Genomic DNA, 23801 nt, shown 5'->3' on the forward strand with positions numbered 1-23801 from the left:
GAGGGCAGTGCTGTATATGAGGCAATTTTGCTGAGAACCTTTGCCTCATGGTTCTTGAGTGTGAAGTCCATCCTGTTGCATTAGCAATCAAGTCAGCTATAGGTTGGCCTCCAAATACATCAACGTATAAGCATTGTCTACATGCTGTAGCAGAGTACGTCTATGATCATGAATAATCTTTCAGGTCATCTTCATTCCATATTTTAGCGATGTCAAATCTTTGCTGTCTTGACCACTGCCAACAGAGGAGATTATGAAAGTCATTTATCTCCTTCAATGTAAGCCACAGTCAGTTTATTTGGCTAATTTTCTGTGATAGTCAATCCCACCTCTTAAAATTGCAATGCATCTTCTTTCCTCTTTAGATTTAGTCTAATACAGTCTGGTTTTAATTAGTGCTAGTTACTGACAAAGGTGTGTCCCTTTCCCTCCCATCTCCACCCTTCAACAACTCCAGATTCAGGGGTATTTTTCAATGGAAGTGCATTACAGCTCAGCTATATTGATCAGCAAGCAGAACAAAGGATTGCACCTTTATTCAAGTTCAACAGGAGCACATTGCCGCCAGCTGGGTGCCCATTTTCCAGTTCACTAAGTTCCCTCTACCTCTACCTTCCCTCTCCCTCCCACTTGTGTTTTAACTTCTCTAAAAAACTTAAGTTGTGAATTTACCTTGAGGTTGAACTCTGATCCAAATAAGTATAACAGCTTCAAATTATCATGTTTTCCCTCTGCCTGTATGTATTTTTTCTTTGTGAATAGATTGATATATTTGAAATAAATGGATTTGTCCTGCTATAAAATGTACTTCATTGCATTCAAGCTCCTTTGATGACCTGAATGAAGTGAAGCATGTGTAGAAATACTCAGCTGTTTACCTGTGAGTAAGAAAGTCACTTTCTCTACTTTTTCTACATTAGAGGAAAAAGCGTTACTGGCAGCAGGCAGTGCATACTACAGATAAATAAACATGACAAAAATTACAATTAATCTGCTTTTGTTATATTTTTATTTAGAAATTTTAATAGAATTTGGAGACAAGCATTTGCATTTTTATATTGCCTTATACAATCTTATTGTATAGCATACAGCTAGCAAAATTCTTTTAAACCAGAGTTAATATTTCAGATCAACGGCCTTACTTCATAACAACTTTTGAAGGAGGTAATTAACTGAGATGTTAACTGTATTTCTCACTCCATAGATGCCACCTTACTGGCTGAGTTTTTTTTCAATATTTTTTTCTGCTTTTTATTTCAGATTTACAGTATCTGCAGTTTTTGCTTTTTGATAATGTAGTGGTTGCCCGTTTCCAAGGAGACTGAAAGGTATTGAGTTATTTCAGTGGTTCCAAATAGTGAAATGCTGTCAAAAGCTCAGTCATAAAAACCTGCTATGAATGACATCACATGACAATTTCAGCTTTTATTGTAATAGCGGCCTTCTCTGTAAGATAATTATCCAACAAAAGCTTTTGTGAAAGGTTACCCTAAAAGCTCATCCTTGCATATTGGCTGGAAGGCAATTTTCACCAGAGAGTTCAAAATGGCATCATACTTGTTAAAACTGTTTAGTGCATTTTGCTACTTTGATATATAATCTCATGCCTCCAAAATACTTTTAGCATATGCTGCTCAACCTCATCGTTAAATATCTTTGTTTTTCAGAAAAGCTTCTGTCATGTAAATTAGAAATGGAGGATTTGTGTATTGTGTTGCTTTATGCTGTACAGGGATAAAATAACCCCTTAATTAAAGGTGATTCAAAATTCTTTTTGTGCTCATTTTAATAAACAACTAGTCATAATAAAACATACTGGTTGTGCTAGAGAGAAATAATACATTTCTCATTTAGATTTTTTTTTACTAGTTATTATTCTCCATTCTCCCTTTACATCAGTATAATTCCTCAGGGTAACAATCTTGTCATTCTTCATCATAGTGTCAATTCAGCATGTTCATGTAGACAGCGAGCACTGGCAGGTTATTCAGCTGTATAGAGCTTCCCAAAAGAGTGGAACACCTGCATGAGAAAGCTTCTGAGTATTTTGTATTGGTTTGTCATTTGCATCAGAAGTACTGAGATTTTGTATCTACTCTGCCTAGGGTGAATGTTAGTGAATCTTATTGCCCCCTAACTATCACTTTGTCGATTTCACAATACCACTAAAGTGCTGAAGAAAATAATTCTTCCACTTTGCAACCATTCTGTTGCCACTTGCTGTACACGCACTAGAGTAAACCAAACTTTACAACCTCACAGTATTTATGGATTTTATTTTTCCCCTTGTTTCCTCTCCTACTTTTTTTTGAAGGAAGTGGCAACTTACTGCAATATGACATTTATAGTTTAATTTTGCTTGTCTGCTAGTCTGAACGTGAAACCAAACCAAACATCAACAAATTATGTATGAACATTTTTTCAGCAAGTTCTTTGAGGGCATTTCCAATGTTAATCTCCGCTTCTCACATATAACTTGATTCTTTTAAAATGTAAGTGAAATAAAATGATCTTAAACCATGGAAAACAAAGAAAGTGTGTGGAATACACCTGTAGTTTTTCAAGCGCTGTAGGTCTTTTAACATTGAGATTCCTTGGGTACAGATGTGACATAGTAATTCAGTTTTCAAATTGGAACTCGGTGGAACACTTAATGGTGGTGCAATCATGCCAAAGTCATCAGCCATATTGCCAACACAGCTGAGTGAAAGCCACCTCCAATACTTTAAGCAAAGAAGCTTTTAACAATCTGAATCCATTACTGCTGATCAGAATAGATCACAGTTAGTTTACAATGTGAAGGAAACATTTAAACAGTAGATAAAGAGAGAAACTGAAATACATAACCAGAGAGAACATATTGTTAGTTTCTGATCTATCTAGTCTATAAAAAACAGACAAAAGCATCTCTGACTAAAGGACAATACAGTAATATATTTCCAGTATATTTATATGCAAAAATAATCTAATGAAAATGTAGAAATTTAAATTTCTGTTTTTGTACATTTTAGGTGGTTCTCTGTTTTATCGAGTATGTTATCAGTCTTGATTCAATGAAACATTATTTTTTGTATCAGAAGCCAAACACATGGCCTTCATCTGTGAATTAAGATTTCATTTTCTCTAACAGTTCAGCCATTATTGAAGGATTGCTGCATTGTGGTGAGTGCTGTCAGGAAAAAAAAAGTTAAAACTGTAGTTATAGCTAATCTCTCTGATAGATATAAAAGATCCTGTGTACCGTATGATGAAGAGCAGGGGTCTCTCCTAGTATCAGAACCTACAACTGCTTACTTATTAAATATCTTAATATTCACCTGCTTGGATTCCACCTGTCAAATCACTGGTGGGCTTTTTTCCAGACTGGGTTCAGAGAAGCTTGCAAAATTAGCACTGTTGGACTGCCCAAGATAAATAAATGACAGTATATATTCAACAGCGCCCTGAACTGTGGTAACAAACAATATCCCAGTTATAACATTGACATGGCTCTTCACTCAGCAGCAAACTGTTCACATGTAACCTGAAGTTTAGTACAATGCCATTAGCTAGAATCACCATAGAAAATAAAAACATATCTTTGTCAATAATGGAATAAATAAAATGTGTAGGGCACTGAAATGTGTAAAAGGCAGGACTTCTGATTATTGTGGCTGATTACATCATCAGAACAATTCTTCCTGGAAAAGTCTGGTTGAAAGAAATAGAGAATGGAAAAAATGTCATCATGATGTTCAAGTAAGCTTTGAAACAGCATAAAGAAGTGGTTAAGGATTCATATATGTGCATCTTGGGACTCAAAACTCAAATTCCCCAAAATATCAATTATCAAGTCAATTTACTGAAAACTACAGGTAGTAGACAGACTAAGCAAATTTGAGTGGCCTTGAGTATTTGTGGAGCCATCACAGAGTGATGGGCGATATCTATAGTTATAGTGCCAATAGTTTAGTCCAGTTCTGTGAAGATTATTATAAAGTGAAACTTAAAAGATAAATAATAATAACTTATTTATAAAGTACTTTTCACACAAATAATGTGGTTCAAAATGCTTTATGATGGAATAAAGTGAAAACATAAAAATAAAAGACAATGATGTTGATTGAAAGCAAGGTTAAATAAATAGGTTTTGAGCTGGTGTTTAAAAGTTTCAACTCAGTTTGCAGCCCTTATAGTTTTTGGTATTGAGTTCCATAGTAGGATTGTAGTTTAAAAAAAAACAGCTGACATGCCAATTTTCTTGTGAGAGAAATTGTTTCTTTTAAGAGACCGGTAGGAGAAGACTAGAGAGCTTGATCTCGGATTAAAAAACAAAAATGATTCTGGGATGTACTCCAATCCCAGATCATTGAGAGTTTCAAAAACAAATAAGAGAACTTTAAAATCAATTCTAAAAGGTACAGGAAGCCAATGCCAAGTACTTAGGATGGGAATGATATGCTCCCTCATCCTGGTTTTAGTGAAAAATCTAGTAGAGGCATTCTGAATGAGTTGAAGTTTGTCAATAGATTTGAAATGGATGTCAGACAATACCCACTGCCCATATCTCATAGCCTGAGATGTCAGGAGCAGAAGTTTTTATTAAACTCAATCTGCATTCTCTATACACTGATCAATATTTGATTAATAGACTGCATGTCATTATGGGCAGGTGAAAATTGGCACTGGAGGAGTACTGTATTGTGATGGATGCTATTCAGACAAAATAATAAGCTGTAGTACATGTATGTAACCTCTCTCATAGATTTTAGAGACCTAATGTACAATGTGATTGAAGGACTGATGTCTCTGTTAGGATCATTATTAACAACTTATTGATTACTAATAGTTATTTCGTGACTATTTTGATACTCACCTGCCTGGGCCAATAAGATAGGTAAAAAAGGCGAGGTGAATATGGGAAGGCAGGAGTTAAGCTGAAAAGCAGGACTTCAAAGATGATGATCGCAGGATTACTCCCAATTCCATGTGGTAGTGTAGACAAAGATAGAAGGATCAATAAGATGAATGTGTGGCTCAAAGGTTGGTATAGCGAGATGTGGTTTAGATCCTTGAGGTTTTGGGGCCAGTTTTGGGGAAGCTGAGACTCATGCTAGCCGGAAGAGTTACTGCTGAACAGGACCTGGACTGATATCTTTGGATGTTTGCCAGCGCTGTTGAGAATGGTTTAATTGGTTCAGCACTGTGATAGGTATCTGAGCAAGAAAGCAAGGATAACAAAATAGAAATAGAGCAAAGTAGAAAGCAATGTCAAAATGTTAGAGAAAAGCAGATAGAGCCACAATAAGTCTACCAGATGAGGTTAATGTGAGGAAAGATAGTATAAAGACAAAATTAAGACCTCAAAATCTAACTGTATATAGTATTCAGAAATACAGTACAAATAGAGATGAACAAGTATAATCTGAAAACAGTGAGACAAACTGTTTATAAGGGGATCAAAGATGGGGACTCAATATTCAGGGATATTTGACTTTTAGGAAGGCCACACTGAACGAAAAGGTAGAAAGGTGCCTCTGCTAATCAGAGGTTAAACACCTGTAAGTACTGCTGTGAAAGGTGAAACAGGATGAGGCGTTGTGGAGTCTATTTGGGTAGAGGTTATTAAGGCAGTCAAGCCTTAATAGAAGAGAATTGAGAGAGTTGGTAGAGTTGAGCCCATATATAGGCGACACACAGTAGAAAATAAGTATAAATCAAAAGTAATGGGTGAGAGCTTACAGAAGTGAATGGAGGGAAATGGTAATGATGAGAATATTTGTGATTGTTTTCTTGAGTTATTAGATATCAATAAACTATTTTGGATCAAGTACTGTGGATTGAAATAATCTTGGCAAAATTCCATGAGAAATTTTGCAGTGAGCTTGAGAATTAAATAAAAAGCCTAAAACAAATAGCTATTTGCTTCCATCATATACACATTTTCTCAGGCATTCATTTGTGGGCTCAGATTGAGAGTTGTTGCCCACTTCTTCCTCCTTGGTTTTTCACCCTCCTCTTGCCCACATTCCAAACTACATTGCGTTGCTCGATCGCAGATGCAGTCAGATACTGGGCACCATTTCTTTCCCTTTCTCTGGCCACACACCAAGCCCTACAGCTTCTGGATGTGGCAGCACATCCAACCATATTATTAGTTTCTGACACAAGCCGCACACCCAATGAAATGGCACACAAAATGCTGGATGAACTCAGCAGGTCAGGCAACATCTGTGCGTGGAAATGGACCAGGTCATGTTTTGGGTTGGGACCATACATCTGGACTGAAAGATGGGTTTAATATGGTGGAAGGAAGGAATGGAGCAGGAGGTAGCAGGTTATAGGTAATTCAATGGTGGTGGTGTGATAGGGTGAAGAGGAAGGGAAGACAGTGGGAATAGTATCAGAAGCTGGGAGGTGATAGGTGGAAGTGACAGAGAGCTAAGGATGATGGAATCTCATAAATGTGAAGGTAGAATCTCAGAATAAGGGGCACCCTTTGAAAAGGATTGTGCTTTTTTTAAATCATTTCCCCAGAAAACCTGTGAAGGTTGAATAATTGAATATATTCAAAGCAGAAATAGATTTTTAACCAGTAAGAGAATCAAAGGTTATGGGGAGAGTGTAGGAAATGAGTGGGAATAGATCTCCAGTGATCTTATTGCATGGTGGATCAGACACAAGGCACCAAATAACCTAATCCTATTTGTTATGTTCTTTTGAAAACTTAAAGTCACTCCAAGAAGGCAACCCCATTATGAGCTGTTAATGACCACAAGCAGCTCTTGGCCCTTTTCGGGCTGAAATTTGCATTTTCCAACAATGATGGCCTCATAAATGTGAAAGTGGATTATAATATTGTCTCTTTACAACTATGTTGAGTACATAACATTCAAGCATTTTTGATGCCTTGTTGAGACTATCCAATGAAGAAGTCACCAAAAGAAATAAATTTGTGCCCTAAGGCAGTGAAAGTAACTAGAGGAATGGGTAACATTTAGTAGATTGGCAGCTGAAGGCACGAGTCAGAATGAAAACATTCTTTTCATATGAAGGTGATGCAATTTGTAATCATGTGGTGAATCTACAGCATTACTACAGCATCATACAGCATCATATCTACAGCAATAATTTTTTTGAAAGACGAGGAATCAGTACAATCTATTTGTTATTAGTTATAAACGATCAATGTATTTGAAGACTGCAGTTTTAAAGATTGTAGCATGCTTTGTTGAGTTGCTGCACGGTTGCCGAAATCAAAGGGACTCTGAATCAAATACATATATTTAGTTTGGATTCCTCAGATCTGTATCTGTGCATTCTGCAGTGGAGGTTAAGAAGTCATTGAACTCAAGTACTTTGTCCAAGATTTCATGAGGCCATTAGAGTTCATGGCAACATACTTTACTCAAAATTATTAAATAAGTAATGATTTTAATGGATTGACACATCTTGTTCTATGATATCCTAGTTTGATTTTATGCTATGAAAACAAGAAAGAAAGTAATAAATGGTGAATGGTACCTGAACATAAGATATAATCAACCTGCTCAGTACTATTACTGGAATATTGACGATTATTGTTCCCCCATCACGCTTATTACCAGAAGAGAAGAACTCCCAGTTAAAATCAGATTAATGCACCATTATTATATATATATCCTCCTGGCACGCTTTCCATCTGTGCGGGGTTAAGAGCTGGTGATCTCTTTGGAAAAAAAAACTCATCCGGCAGAAGGCAATGGCAAACCACTGCTGTAACTTGCCTCGTACACGAATTTCATCTACGTCAGAACGGCGTGGGAGGAAGTTGTCCGCTACCCGGAAAAATTCCGGATGCGACCTACATTATTATATATCACAAGGGTTTAAAGGTTTTTATTCTGATTTTAAGATAAATGTTTAACTTGATTTGGCCTTGAACTCCCTTGAAATCTGTGATTAAGATTAGTATCACGTTAGTTAGTTAGATTATGAGGACACTCAGTCCTCATTTATTGTCATTTAGAAATGCATGCATGCATTAAGAAATGATACAATGTTCCTCCAGAGTGATATCACAAAAAAAGGACAAACCAAAGACTAACACTGACAAGACCACATAATTATAACATATAGTTACGGCAGTGCAAAACAATACCATAATTTGATAAAGAGCAGACCATAGGAATGGTAAAAAAAAAAGTCTCAAAGTTCTGATCGACTCCTGATAGTCCCCGATAGCAGGCGGCAGATGGGAGAAACTCTGTCTGCCATAAACCTCCAGGCACCAACAACTGTCGATGCATTGGAAGCACCCGACCACAGCTGACTCTGAGTCCGTCCGAAAACTTAGAGCCTCCGACCAGCCCTTCGACACCGAGCACCATCTCTGCCGAGCGCTTCGAACCCGTCCGAGCTGCCGAGGACTCGGATCCTTCCCCTCCGGAGATTCTAGATCACACAGTAACAGCGGCAGTGAAAAAGGCATTACAGAAGTTTCTCCAGATGTTCCTCTGTTCTCTCACACCTGTCTCCATCAAGTCAGGATTGTGCACGGCACCTACTTGACAGATTACAGATATCATTCACCAGAGTGGCCACGCAAGCTGCTTCGCGCCACCATCTTCTCCTCCTCCTGTTATCACTTATCAATCAATATATGTTATTGTCTGTGTATCTATTCATCAAAATAATGAAGCAATTTAATTATTTTACATCTTATTGGATATACATATCCACAAAAAGTACAGGAGTTGCCTACAAAATATACACATCTGCAGTGTATGGATATCTTATAAGGATCAGCATGCATTGTATTTAAGTTAAACTGTTAACTGCAAGCAAATTTCTGGTTGTTTTTACTATACTACACTAACAAAAATGGCTGTCTTTGGAATTTTGCCCTTCCAAATGTTGAGTTAATTGAAAAAATGTTCACATCCTACAAACCCCAGTTTTTCATTCAAAACTGAGCAATTATAAACATTAGCATTTTACTTGGGCAATGCCTTCTGTTGAATTCAATTTGCTTACATTACCATTCTATACATTTTGAGGTGACTAGTCATTATTGAACAGGAAAATCTCAAAGAGTAATACAAAAAAGAAAATTCCAAAAATTTGGGCACAGATGTTGTCTTCATGTATTTATTGCTGTAATAGATCACACCTGGAACCTCCTGGGCTGATTTTACAGTGGTTGGTATCTGACTTGTAAATTATCTGACTGGCACAAAATGTCTTTCTTCTGTGAGTAAATTTAGCATATGTTGTGCCAATATGATCCTTTCTGAGTCAATTAACAACCATCAGGAAATTGGTCCAAGGGATGTCCAGGTGTTTTTGCTTTAGCACGGTGAAGTTTGCCTAATGTTAGACTTGCAACTATCAATGACATCCGGTGCACAGAGATTAATTCTGGTTTTTTTCCTGATATTGATTTGCTATTAGGTGCAGTTTGTGACTGGTATTTTACTGTAAATGAAACCATGGAGTGAATTCATTGGCTGATTGACAAGTAGATGTGACTTAAAAGTCCTGACTGTTTCTTCCATGTATTGCTTTCATGCGCATGATCTTATGGTGGGGATTTTATTACCTTATTAATATGTGTGAAGCTAATCACTGCATGTGCTGCGGGCACTAACAAAACATGTGTTTAGTACACAAAGAAAAGTGAACAACTTTTTGGCATACTTTTAAGTTACAGCCCTAGGCAGCATCAAGTTTTTTGTAGTCAAGATATATTTTTTTCAGTAGTTCAGCCTTTTGTGTAAAGCAGTTCAATATTTCACCAAGATGTATCCCTGAATATTTGAAGCAAGTTTCCTTATCAGTGTACTGAAGTGGAACTTGGCCACTCATGGAATGGCCATGCTCCACTGGAGTTACACCGATGAGGACACTTTGTTGATCCCTGATAGAAGCATCGTGCACCTAATATTATACATCAGAGTAACAGAACCTTTGACCCATTTTGTCCATGCTGACCAATGTGTCTTCTTGAGCTAGTCCTATTTGCCTGCGTTTGGCCCATATTCTTGCAAATGTTTTCTATCCATAAAGCCAAATGTCTTTTAAGTATTGCGATTGTATCTACCTTGACTACTACTTCTGACAGCTCATTCTGTATACCCACCACATTCTGTGTAGAAAAAATGTCTCTCAGGTCTCATTTAGATCCTTCTCCTCCCACTTTAATCCTGTAATCCTCTCTTATGAAACTACTCTAACCCAAGGAAAAGACTGACCATCCATCTTATCTTTGCCCCTCATGATTTTATACACCTGTGCAAGGTCACCCCTTAGCCTCTTTTCCTGTAAGGAGAATAGTTCCCGCCTATTTACTCTTGCAAGTCTCGGTAACATCCTCGAAAATCATTTCTTCACCCCCTCTAGCTTAATCAAATCATTTTACTTTCCATTATTTCTTCTTCTGCAACCCATTGGTAAAATGTACAAATCCATCTCTGTTTGTCACTGAAGATTGATGAGAACCGTCTCCCTCATGGAATGGCCATGTTCCACTTGAGTTACACTGATAAGGAGACTTTCTTTTGTCAATTCTACCTCTTGTGATCTCTCTTCCATCTTTCTAACAGCTGACATCATTGAGTTAGATGGTGTGGAAAGGTGAGCTTCAGGCACAGCAAGGAAATTTGATCAGGAAACTCTTTGATCACTTTTGCTCGGCATGCATTGGAGAAGTGGTTTCGTCCTAAACTGTGCTTCTGCAACTCTTGTACTCTGAATGCAATACATTTATGCCTAATTGTATACGTTTTGTGTGTTTTTTGTATACTTTTACAACTTGCATCAATGTCTTTCACATTTTCAGTTTGCTGCTCAGAAACCCTGCTGAGAGTTTTTATTTTGGAGCTGGTGACTTCATGGATGAGTAACCCTCCAATAGTTCTGCTGACATACACTTCAAAGAATACCCATACTAGATGCCAGAGGGCAGGTGGCACCTTTTGAACTTTGCAAAATCAGATTTACCCTTTGCGATAAAGAATGAAGAAAAAGAAAAGAAGTATGATTTATGAGCTTGATGCATTCAAAAAAGCTGGCGCAGATTTACATATAAAATCATCATCAGCATCAGGTGCCATGCCCAAATTGAGCTTTGACAACCATAGCCCATGCACTCCTGTTTCGGGTCAAGTGGATCAATTCATTGGTATTCATTTTCAGTTCTCTGGCTGCTGCCTCCATCATCATTTGTCTTTGTCTTCCTCTTGCTTTCTTCCCTTCAATCTTTCCCATAATTACTGTGCATTCTAACTCCTCTTTCCTAATCACATGTCCAATGAAGTTACGTTGGGTTTTCATGATCTCGTATATTATTTCTATTTTTATGTTTGCTCTGTTCATGACATCTTCATTAGATATGCATTTCGTCCATGATATTCTTTGCATCCTCCTGAAAAACCACATCTCTGCTGCTTCAATTCATTTCCTCATGTTACTAGATATTGTCTAACATTCTGATCGATATAACATAACCGGATAAACGTAACATTTCAGTACTCTGAGGCGGGTTGTCATGCCTAGTTTAGTATTGGTCAGTATACTCTTCATTCGCGTAAAGGTGTCTTTTGCCATCCCTATTCTTCTTTTGATATCCATGTCGCACCTGCCATCTGATGTCACCCAGCTTCCAAAGTAGCAAAAGTTGTGTGCTTGTTTTTTGTCTTCCCCATTTATTCTCAGCCTGCAGATAGGATTCTCCCTCTTTTTGGATATCACCATACATTCTGTCTTTTTGCAATTGATAGACAGACCCATTTTTGCACTTTCTTCGACAATTATATCAATTAAGTTTTGTAGTTCTTCTTCCGTCCTTGCAATTAACACAGTGTCATCTGCATATCTGAAATTATTGATGTTTTCACTGCCAACTTTGATTCCCAAGATGTCTCTTATTTTTTGTAATATTGTTGCACTGTACACATGAAACAAATCAGGGGAGAAAACATACCCTTGTCTAATGCCTCTCTTGATTTTCGTAAACTCAGTTCTCCATCTATTTTTACAGCGGCAGTTTGTTCCCAGCACAGATTTCTGATTAGGCAGAGGTCTTTCAAATCTAGATCTAGAGTTTTCTGTAATATTTCGAATAACTTATTGTGCTTCACTTTATCAAATGCTTTTGTGTAGTTGATAAAACAAACAAATCTTTTTGCACTTGAATACCTCGTTCTGATAGTATCCTTAACATCAATATTGCATTTCTTGTCTTTCACAAAACCACATTGTTCTTTACCTATTTCAGCTTGTATCTTACCTTTACCTGTTGTCATCAAAATTCTTAGAAGTATCTTGGTGATATGGCTCATTAATCTTATGGTCCTATGTAATTCACATTCTATTGCTCCAGGTTTCTTAGGATGAGTGATAAATACTGATTTTTTTCATCTCTTCTGGTATTATTCCAGTCTCGTAAATGTCATTGATTAAATCAGTAAGTTTTTCAATTCCATAATCTTCAAGGGCGATAATTTGTTCTATTACTAATTCATCAGGACCTGCTGCCTTTCCATTCTTCATCTTATTTATTGCATTACGAACTTCAGATTTTAAAATACTTGGATCTTCAATGTTCTTCTTAATTTCTGTTTTTTTGCCTCGATCGTCTTCAAACAATTCCTGAATATACTCAGTCCGTGGTTAAACCAGGAACGTGAGCAACTAGAAAGAATCCCTATTACTGATCCAAAAAGGGGTACATCAAGAAATCAAGAATATCACTGGTAAAAAGCTCCTCTGTTCTTCAGATGAATGTTTGAAAGCAAATGACATATAAAATACCAGTTAATTTAATGCAGAAATAATTATTTTTGGGTAAGTAATCCATAATATTTGGCAAAGCTGTAAGAAGCATTAAATACATCACAAATTATTGCTCTTTAGCTTCGTAAAAATGATAGTTTGCCATCAACATTCAGTGAGTTTTAATGGGTGAATTTCAAATTGTTGATTTGCATTTGACTATCAAACTTGCAGAGTTAGAGTTGGTCTTCAAGATGAGGACACCTAGAGTGATTCATAATCCTACTATGTTAGTCAATTTATTTGACGGAGGAGGAGAAAAAATAAAACAATAAAATATTATTCCTATAAGTTATACATCACTTGTAGAAATGCCTTTTTTGTGTTTTTTTAAATTTTCTTTAATTCTTTTCCTGTACCCAGTTTCACACTAACATATTTTGTTGATTACTGCCCTGCTTCTCTCTCAAACATTAAACTATACCCTATGTAGAGAACATAGAACATAGAATAGTACAATACAGTACAGGCCCTTCGGCTCACAATGTTGTGCTGACCCTTAAACCCTGCCTCCCATATAACCGCCCACCTTAAATTCCTCTATTTACCTGTCTAGTAGTCTCTTAAACTTCACTAGTGTATCTGCCTCCACCACTGACTCAGGCAGTGCATTCCACACACCAAACACTCTCTGAGTAAAAACCTTCCTCTGATATCCCCGTTGAACATCCTACCCCTTACCTTAAAGCCATGTCCTTTTGTATTGAGCAGTGGTGCCCGGGGGGAGAGGCGCTGGCTGTCCACTCTATCAATTCCTCTTAATATTTTGTAAACCTCTATCATGTCTCCTCTCATCCTCCTTCTCTCCAGAGAGTAAAGCCCTGGCTGCCTTAATCTCTGATTATAATCCATACTCTCTAAACCAGGCAGCATCCTGGTAAATCTCTTCTGTACCCTTTCCAATGCTTCCACATCTTTCCTATAGTGAGGCGACCAGAACTGGACACAGTACTCCGCAATTGTGGCCGAACCAGAGTTTTATAGAGCTGCATCATTACATCGCGACTCTTAAACTCTATCACTCGACTTATGAAAGCTAACACCTCATAAGCTTTCTTAACTACCCTATCTACCTGTGAGGCAACTTTCAGGGATCTGTGGACATGTACCCCCAGATCCCTCTGCTCCTCCACACTACCAAGTATCCTGCCATTTACCTTGTACTCTGCCTTGGAGTTTGTCCTTCCAAAGTGTACCACCTCACACTTCTCCGGGTTGAACTCCATCTGCCACTTCTCAGCCCACTTCTGCAACCTGTCAATGTCTCGCTGCAAACTTCGACAATCCTCTACACTATCCACAGCACCACCAACGTTTGTGTCCTCTGCAAACTTGCCAACCCACCCTTCTACCCCCACATCCAGGTCATTAATAAAAATCACGAAAAGTAGAGGTCCCAGAACCGATCCTTGTGGGACACCACTAGTCACAACCCTCCAATCCAAATGTACTCCCTCCACCACGACCCTCTGCTTTCCGCAGGCAAGCCAATTCCGAATCCACCTGGCCAAATTTCCCTGTATCCCATGCCTTCTGATTTTCTGAATAAACCTACCATGTGGAACCTTGTCAAGTGCCTTACTAAAATCCATGTAGATCACATCCACTGCACTACCCTCACCTATATGCCTGGTCACCTCAAAGAACTGTATCCGGCTTGTTAGAGATTGCCTGCCCTTCACAAAGCCATGCTGACTATCCCTGATCAGACCATGATTCTCTTAATGCCTATATATCCTAGCTCTAAGAATCTTTTCCAACAGTTTTCCCACCACAGACGCAAGGCTCATTGGTCTATAATTACCCGGACTATCCCTACTACCTTTTTTGAACAAGGGGACAACATTCGCCGCCCTCCAATCCTCCGGTACCATTCCCGTGGGCAACGAGGACATAAAGATCCTAGCCAGAGGCTCAGCAAACTCTTCTCTCGCTTCGTGGAGCAGCCCTGGGAATATTCCGGCAGGACCCAGGGACTTATCTGTCCTAATGTATTTTAACAACTCCAACACCTCCTGTCCCTTAATATCAACATGCTCCAGAACATCAACCTCAGTCATATTGTCCTCACCGTCATCAAGTTCCCTCTCATTGGTGAATACCGAAGAGAAGTATTCATTGAGGACCTCGCTCACTTCCACAGCCTCCAGGCACATCTTCCCACCTTTATCTCTAATCGGTCCTATCTTCACTCCTGTCATCCTTTTGTTCTTCACATAATTGAAGAATGCCTTGGGGTTTTCCTTTACCCTACTCGCCAAGGACTACTCATGCCCCCTTCTTGCTCTCCTCAGCCCCTTCTTAAGCTCCTTTCTTGCTACTCTATATTCCTCAATAGACCCCTCTGATCCTTGCTTCCTAAATCTCATGTATGCTGCCTTCTTCCACCTGACTAGATTATCCACCTCACTTGTCACCCATGGTTCCTTCACCCTACCATTCTTTATCTTCCTACCAGGACAAATTTACCCCTACTATCCTGCAAGAGATCGCTAAACATCGACTACATGTCCACAGTACATTTCCCTGCAAAACCATCATCCCAATTCACACCCGCAAGTTCGAGCCTTATAGCTTCATAATTTGCCCTTCCCCAATTAAAAATGTTCCTTTTCTCTCTGATTCTACCCCTTTCCATGATAATGTTAAAGGTCGTGGAGTGGTGGTCACTGTTCCCCAGATGCTCACCCACTGAGAGATCTGTCACCTGACCCGGTTCGTTACCTAATACTAGATGTAGTATGTCATTCCCCCTAGTCGTCCTGTCAACATGCTGTGACAGGAATCTGTCCTGGACACACTTAACAAACTCTGTCCTGTCTAAACCATTGGAACTAATCGGGTGCCACTCAATATTAGGGAAGTTAAAGTCACGCATGATAACAACCCTGTTATTTTTGCACCCTTACAAAATCTGCCTCCCAATCTGCTCCTCGGTATCTCTGCTGCTACCAGGGGGCCTATAGAATACTCTCAATAGAGTAACTGCTCCCTTCCTGTTCCTGACTTCTACCCATACTAAAAAGAGGATCCTGCTACATTACCCACCCTTTCTGTAGCTGTAATAGTATCCCTGACCAGTAATGCCCCCCCTCCTCCCCTTTCCCCCCCCCCATCTATCCCTTTTAAAGTACTGAAATCCAGGAATATTGAGAATCCATTCCCGCCCTGGTGCCAGCCAAGTTTCCGTAATGGCCACTAAATTAGAGTTCCATCTATGTATCCAAGCTCTCAGTTCATCACCTTTGTTCCTGATGCTTCTTGCACTGAAGTACACACACTTTAGCCCTTCTACCTTACTACCTTTACACCCTTTATTCTGGTTCTCTTTCCTCAAAACCTCTTTATATGTTAGAGAGCAATCCACAAAAAGATGGAGGAATTGGAAGGATTTCAAGGGACAGGTTATGTATGTATTTGGATAAACAGAGTCTGACTAGGGGTAGTCAACATGGTGTTGTGGATAGTAAGTCATTTATAACCAGTCTTATTGAGTTTATCAAGGAGATTACCAGGAAAGTTGATGAAGAAAATCAGTAGATATTGTCTTCATGGACTTTGGCAAGGCTTTTAACAAAGTTCCACATGGGAGGTTGGTCAAGAAGATTCAGTTGCTTGGCATCCAGGATGAAGTAGTAAATTGGACTCAAGATTGGCTTAGCAGGAGAAGCTGGAGAGTGATAGTAGATAGTTGTCTCTCTGACTGGAATCCTTTGACTAATGGTGTGTTGAGTCCATTGTTGTTTGTCATCTGTATCAACGATCTGGATGATAATGTGGTAAGCTGGATCAGCAAATTTGTGGATGGCACTAGGATTGTGTGGTGTAGTGGACAGCAAGGAGCATTATCAAAGCTGCTGCAGTGGGATCTGTACCAGCTAAACATAGCTGTGGATTAACTTCTAGGCCAGAGACCACTATTTTGGGTATTTTATACCACTTCTTTGTCACCATGTTATTGCAATAGATGTGGTTTACATGGATTTTAGTAAGGTTTTTGACAAAATCCTAGGCTGTTCCAGAAGGTTAAAGCAATCGGGATCCAAAGTGTTTTGCTTAACTGCACACAGAAGTTGCTGTGTATTAGGCAGCAGGGGGTAGATGTACTTTTTTCCGACTGGAAGTCTGTCATAAGTAGTACACTGCAAGGATTCGTGCTTGAATCTTTGTTGTTTGTAATATATATAAATGAATTAGATGAGAATGTATGAAGTATGATTAGTAAGTTTGGGAAAGAGCATCAGCACCTGATGAGTCACCTGTAGGATCAGCATGAAGTGATACCTGACAATGTGGCCAACAGGCTAGAGGAAGATGAAAGGTGCATTTCCCTGTATGAACCACTTGCTACAAAATACCCAATCTCTGACCTACTCTTGTAGCCACCGTACTTATGAGGCTGATCCAGTTGAGTATCTGGTTAATGGTCATCCCAGAAATTCGATTACAAAGAATTCAGTGATACTAATACCATTGGTGGGTGGTTAGATTCTCTCTTGCTGGAAATGGCCATTACTTGGCACATCTGCAGCATGAGTGTTACTGGCCACTTTTCTGCATGTTTCTAAATCTTGAAATTCAACCCAAAGCATTTAACTGTCCATTTGCCTCCAAAGATGGTGCCTGGTCCGCTGAGTTCCTCTCGCATCTTGTGTGATGCTTTTAGTTGGCTAGCATTTGTGGCAGCTCTGGTAATGTAGACCTGAGTCCCCGGATGTCTGTGAGCTAACAATCACCTCCTAGGGGACCACAATCTTGTCGTAGGATTTGGAGGCTTGCATTCCTCAATGAGCCTTGTACTTTGGCTCTTAGTAGGGTCACCCATGCCAAACAGGTCAAAGGGTAGAGGCCAGACTAAAAGCGGTTCACTGGTCCTCCAGGTTCAGGGATTCAGATCAGGGCTAACAACTCTGACTGTTACATAAACAGCAATGAAGTTTCCTTCTATGTGGCCAAAGACAGACAGAGGTAGAAGACCATCATTGCTGGCCTAAACGCCAGTGACGTAACAGGCAGTTAATTAATTAGTTTTCATGATTAACTGAACTGGGAGTAACTTCATCATGTTTGATTATTATGTTGCTTTTATTCCTTCTCAGTTTAAATGCACTGGTAATTGTGTAGCTGGATAGTTTGCTAAGCGAGTTCAAATCGGATTTAAGAGTGAAACACATGAGATGGATTCAGAGTCACGGATAGGCCAGACCAGATAAGCATGGCAGATTTCCTCCCCCAAGTAACTTCACAAACTTAATGTTTTTTTAATATATATGATAATATGATGGTTCTCTAGGGCCATCTTTACAAGGACATGCTTTTTAAAAAAAACACCTTCCCCCAAATGCCCTAATTGTTAACTGAATTGAATTTATCCATTTGCCATGGTGGGATTAAAATCTGAGTCTCTGGATTACTAATTCAGGTTTCTGGAATACCAGTCTGGTAATTTAACCTCTGCGGTACCAATTGAACCTAATTCGTTCAACCATATTCATCATGAATGCTAAGTCACAGTGCGTAGTGCAAATGAAAATGTGCAGGGATCCATCAGAACCTATCCTGAGATATATTTATTAAAAAAAAATACTGAGTAATCTCAGTGTCAATGGAAAGTAGTCTTTGTCATTTTTTTTGTCTTCACTTGTGCTTTCAAAGCTATACTCACTTTAAGCATTTCTATCATCTGTAAACAATCGGCAACCTCAGTCACGTAGTCCCTCACTTAGTTGATCCAGATGCAGATAGTCTATTCCACTGGCTTGAAGTATCCTGAATTTATCAGTTAGATCCCTCAGCGACACTAGATCTTCAAAAGTACTCAGTAGAAAAGTTGCAGCCAAGCAATTGCCCCATGGGAGTGTTAGAAAATAGGAATTAGCCACTCTACACCACCATTCAATACAGACATGACTGATCTGATACAGCCTTTTGCCTGTTCTTTACCATTTCCTCATTGCTCTCCACTGCCTGATTTTTCACAAATGTATCTAATGATCTAACCTGTACATCCCCCGAGGCAGAGGATTCCACAGGTTTACCACCTGAGTTTTCAAGAAGAGTTTTCTTGACACCTCTGTTTCAAATGACTGCTTCCTATTATTGTAAATATGTTCCTTCATTCAAGGTTCTCCAAATAGTGTATATATCTTGACCTCTACCCTCTATGGTCCCTCAGGATTTAGGGCTTTTCAATAAGATTACCTCTCATTCTTTTAAATTCAAAAGAATGTAGATCTAATTTTTACTGTTCATTATAGGAAATGTTGTTTATCTGGGCATTTCATCTGGACTGCCTCCAAAGCCAATATATCTTTTCTTGACTAAAGCAAACAAAACTGCACAATACCACAGGTGCAACCTTAACACTACCCTGTACAATTGTAACAACATTTCCCTATTTCTAAACTCCAACCCTCTCCTAACTAAGACAAATATCCAATATTTTATAACCGCATTGTACCTACCTGTTAACCTCTTGCCACTTGTGTACCAGAATGCTTAGACTCCTCTGGACTTTGTTCATCTGCACTCATTCTGCATTCAGAAATAGTTTGCTTTTAAATTTCTGTTATAAAAGTGCATGGCTTCACATTTTCTCATTTACCAATTTTTTGCCCACTCACTTAACATATCTATAGCACATTGTAGAATTTAAATATCCTCGTCATAACATGGAGCACTTCACTAGCTATCAGCCTGACAAAACAAACTTGTTTGTATCAACTCTGTCTTCCCACCAGTCTTCAATCCATACTAACATACTACTCCCAATACTATGAGTTTTATCTTATGCATCAGCCTCCCATGCGCCCCTTGACAAATGCCTTCTAACGATCCAAGTGCACTACATCTACATGAAAACAAACACAAATAATGGATCTGTAGCAAAAGCAGAAACAAGGAAGAGCTCAGCTGGTCCAGCAATTTCTATGGAAAGTGAAACCAGTTAATGCTTCAGGTCAGTTTTGAAGAAGGGTCGGTGACACACATAGTTAACAGTTTCCTTTTCCGCTGATGCTACTTAATTGTCTGGCTGTGATTCTCCAGCATTTCTGTTTTTGTTACACTTCTGTTTATGGATTCCCCTCTATTAATTGTTCTTGTCATATCTTCAACGAACTCGAGCCAATTTGTCAAACAGGATTTATCTTCCATAAATAATGTTGATTTAGTTTGATTACACTTAACTTTTCTAAATAACTAGCTTTTTCTTCCTTGATTACAGAGCCAGCCCAAGCTCTGTCTGCTGTTAAGGCATTAATTGGTTCTGAATATTACTTAAAGCACATCTAAATATTTTTTTAAAAACACACTATTAATGCTGGAAATCTGGAGTAAGCCATACAAAATGCTGGAGGAACTCAGCAGGTCAGGTGCATCTATGGAGAAGAATATGCTGTCAATCTTTCAGGCCGAGACCTTTTATCAGGACAGGATTTAAATACTAAAAGAAACATTAAAATGTGACTGCTATACTTACTTTCTACCTGCAGCCCAAAAATCCCCTTGAAATAAATAGAAGCTCTAACCCTGAACTAGATCCTTCCAGTTCAAGTTCTAAGAGCTTATTCCTCACCATAAATCCTGTCAAATCTCAACAGATTGGATTCCGTGCAGAACCCAGTGAAAGAGCTGATTGAAAAACAATGCCAAAAATCAGTAACTTCAGTTCATCCATTTTTAACTACACATGCTTAGAAATACAGGATAGACTTGCTGTCATTTAGAAAGATAAATGCCTACAGTTCTGCTGGTACTCTCAGCAATTACCAGCAAAATCCTGAACCGCAGGAGCCTGAAAATCCATAAAATGTTTATAGAAACTTGACAATTGCGTAAGCAGGTAATAGCTAGGGAGACATAGTACAATAAAATTATGCCAGAATAGATTTTTAAGCAAAAGGTGGCAGAGTACAAGAGTTATATCTGAATGTAATTTTGGTCTATGCAGTCTAAATATTAATGTTCACAATGACTGAGGTGGGATTTTTCTGCTGTAAGTGATATCAGATTTTGAAACTTGATGAAAAATATCTACAATTATTCCAAAAATATTGCCCGAGATGGGCTCTGAAAATTATGGCATCCATTGCATAAAATGCAACTGCAGCATTGCTTTTAACATTGATTTTAGTTGCATTAATAGTCCAAGAAATTATATTAGTTATATTTTCGATAAAATATAATCTTCTGCTGAAGCAGTTAAAAAGCAGTGTTGGTAATATGCTATGGGTGCCTTTAGTGTATTTAATTCTAAATACTGACCTTTAAAACAGAAAAAGGGTCAGTTGCAAAACATCACCATTCCTAAAAGGCAGAACTGACCTAATTCACAAAATAACTGTAAGTTCCTGTTGTGCTCTCACAAGAGCTGAAAATGATGTTAATTATAAATGACATTGCAAAACTTGCAACCGCTTTTGAAGCTATATTGCTTTATTTATTACAAGATAATAAAATATGTTAATATTCTAAACAATTATGATTGAAGGGAGCTGAAATTGAATGGGTGTTGTAATTTAAAATATATTTCCATTTCTATTTGTGCTATGACCACTTGGTTTTATTGATGCTAACATTATGTGTATTTCTTGGATAAATTGAACTCATTATTTGCTATTAACTTTATTGAGAATTCATATATAATTGTTGACAAAATCGGATGATAACATGATTCCTTTTCACAACAGGCAAAGAAGAATACCTAGAAATTGGAATTCATATTTTTGGTGAGCTAAACATGTACAGCTAAAAGGTTTGTGAAATTGTGTGCAATAGCATTAGTATGGTTTCCACCCAAAACGATGTATTAAATCGTGACCTGCATTGATACCATTAGAGTACTCCCATTTCATTACAGCTGCCTCCACCTTATTGTGTGGCAGTCAGAGAAGAAAATCAGCCTTTAAAGACATGCACTCCCTGGCAGCAAAAAAATCTTCTGATCCTAAATGTATCACCTAAATGATGGTTAACAGAGTGGGGAGGGTCTGCTGCTTATTGGGAAGTAGTGGCAATGGTGCATACGTGTATGTGTGTGTATAGTGACACATTACAGTTATAATTACTATTTATTATTTATGGTGCAACTGTAACGAAAACCAATTTCCCCCCGGGATCAATAAAGTATGACTATGACTAATAGTGGAAAGAGGGCATTGAAGTTACAGCTACGTGCTCTGAGAGGGACATTCAAATGCTAGTAAGTGAGATGATCCAGGAGGAAAACTCGTCAGGCAATACATGGGTTTGGGAGGAGTGGGGCGGGGGGGGGGGGAGGAAAGAGGAAACAGCATGGTGTCACTATATACAGTGGCATGCAGAAGTTTGGGCACCCCGGTCAAAATTTCTGTTACTGTGAATAGCTAAATGAGTAAAAGATGACCTAATTTCCAAAAGGCATAAAGTTAAAGATGACACATTTCTTCAATATTTTAAGCAAGATTACTTTTTCTATTTCCATCTTTTACAGTTTCAAAGTAACAAAAAAGGAAAAGGGCCTGAAGCAAAAGTTTGGGTACCCTGCATGGTCAGTACTTAGTAAAATCCCCTTTAGCAAGTATCACAACTTGTAAACGCTTTCTGTAGCCAGCTAAGAGTCTTTCAATTCTTGTTTGGGGGATTTTCGCCCATTCTTCCTTGCAAAAGGCTTCTAGTTCTGAGAGAATCTTGGGCCGTCTTGCATGCACTGCTCTTTTGAGGTCAATCCACAGATTCTCAATGATGTTTAGGTCAGGGGGACTGTGAGGGCCATGGCAAAACCTTCAGCTTGCGCCTCTTGAGGTAGTCCATTGTGGATTTTGAGGTGTGTTTAGGATCATTATCCTGTGGTAGAAACCATCCTCTTTTCATCTTCAGCTTCTTTATAGACGGTGTGATGTTTGCTTCCAGAATTTGCTGGTATTTAATTGAATTAATTCTTCCCTCTACCAGTGAAATGTTCCCTGTGCCATTGGCTGCAACACAAGCCCAAAGCATGATCGATCCACCCCCGTGCTTAACAGTTGGAGAGGTGTTCTTTTCATGAAATTCTGCACCCTTTTTTCTCCAAACATACCTTTGCTCATTGCGGTCAAAAAGTTCTATTTTAACTTCATCAGTCCACAGGACTTGTTTCCAAAATGCATCAGGCTTGTTTAGATGTTCCTTTGCAAACTTCTGACGCTGAATTTTGTGGTGAGGACGCAGGAAAGGTTTTCTTCTGATGACTCTTCCATGAATCATATTTGTGCAGGTGTTGCTGCACAGTAGAACCGTGCACCACCACTCCAGAGTCTGCTAAATCTTCCTGAAGGTCTTTTGCAGTCAAACGGGTGTTTTGATTTGCCTTTCTAGCAATCCTACGAGCAGTTCTCTCGGAAAGTCTTCTTGTCTTCCAGACCTCAACTTGACCTCCACCGTACCTGTTAACTGCCATTTCCTAATTACATTATGAACTGAGGAAACAGCTACCTGAAAACGCTTTGCTATCTTCTTATAGCCTTCTCCTGCTTTGTGGGCATCATTTATTTTAATTTTCAGAGTGTTAGGCAGTTGCTTCGAGGAGCCCATGGCTGCTGATTGTTGGGACAAGGTTTGAGGAGTCAAGGTATTTATAAAGCTTTGAAATTTGCATCACCAGGCCTTTACTAACGATGACTGTGAACAAGTCATAGCTCTAACAAGCTAATTAAGGTCTGAGACCTTGGTTAAAGTTATCTGAGAGCTCACATCTCTTTGGTGTCCAGACTTCTGCATGGTGCTCCTTTTTTTCACTCTAAAATTGTACAAAACAAAAATAATACACCAATCTTGCTTAAAATGTTGAAAAAGGAGGTTTCGTCTTTAACTTTATGACTTTTGGAAATCAGGTCATCTTCTACTCACTTAACTATTCACAGTAACAGAAAATTTGACCAGGGGTGCCCAAATTGTATGTAACAGTGGTCTCTTTCTTCATCTCATATGCATATGCACACACACACACACACACACCCTTATGAAGAGTGCAGGAGGGCATGCCGAGAACA

General features: G+C 38.7%; 1 protein-coding gene across 2 annotated transcripts in view; it reads left to right on the plus strand.

Annotated features, from left to right (window-relative positions):
* Positions 1-23801, plus strand: part of LOC134343418 (zeta-sarcoglycan) — a 981051-nt gene that overhangs the window by 135080 nt on the left and 822170 nt on the right. The window contains exon 1 of one of the 2 annotated variants that reach the window (XM_063042118.1): positions 21524-21547. The exons of the other annotated variant lie outside the window; for it this stretch is intronic. The gene's annotated coding sequence lies outside the window, so the exon portion shown is untranslated. Of the gene's footprint in view, positions 1-21523; positions 21548-23801 lie in introns of those variants that run through there. 2 annotated transcript variants of the gene reach the window in all.

Source organism: Mobula hypostoma, chromosome 3, assembly GCF_963921235.1.
Source record: "Mobula hypostoma chromosome 3, sMobHyp1.1, whole genome shotgun sequence".
NCBI classification, from domain to species: Eukaryota; Metazoa; Chordata; class Chondrichthyes; order Myliobatiformes; family Myliobatidae; genus Mobula; species Mobula hypostoma.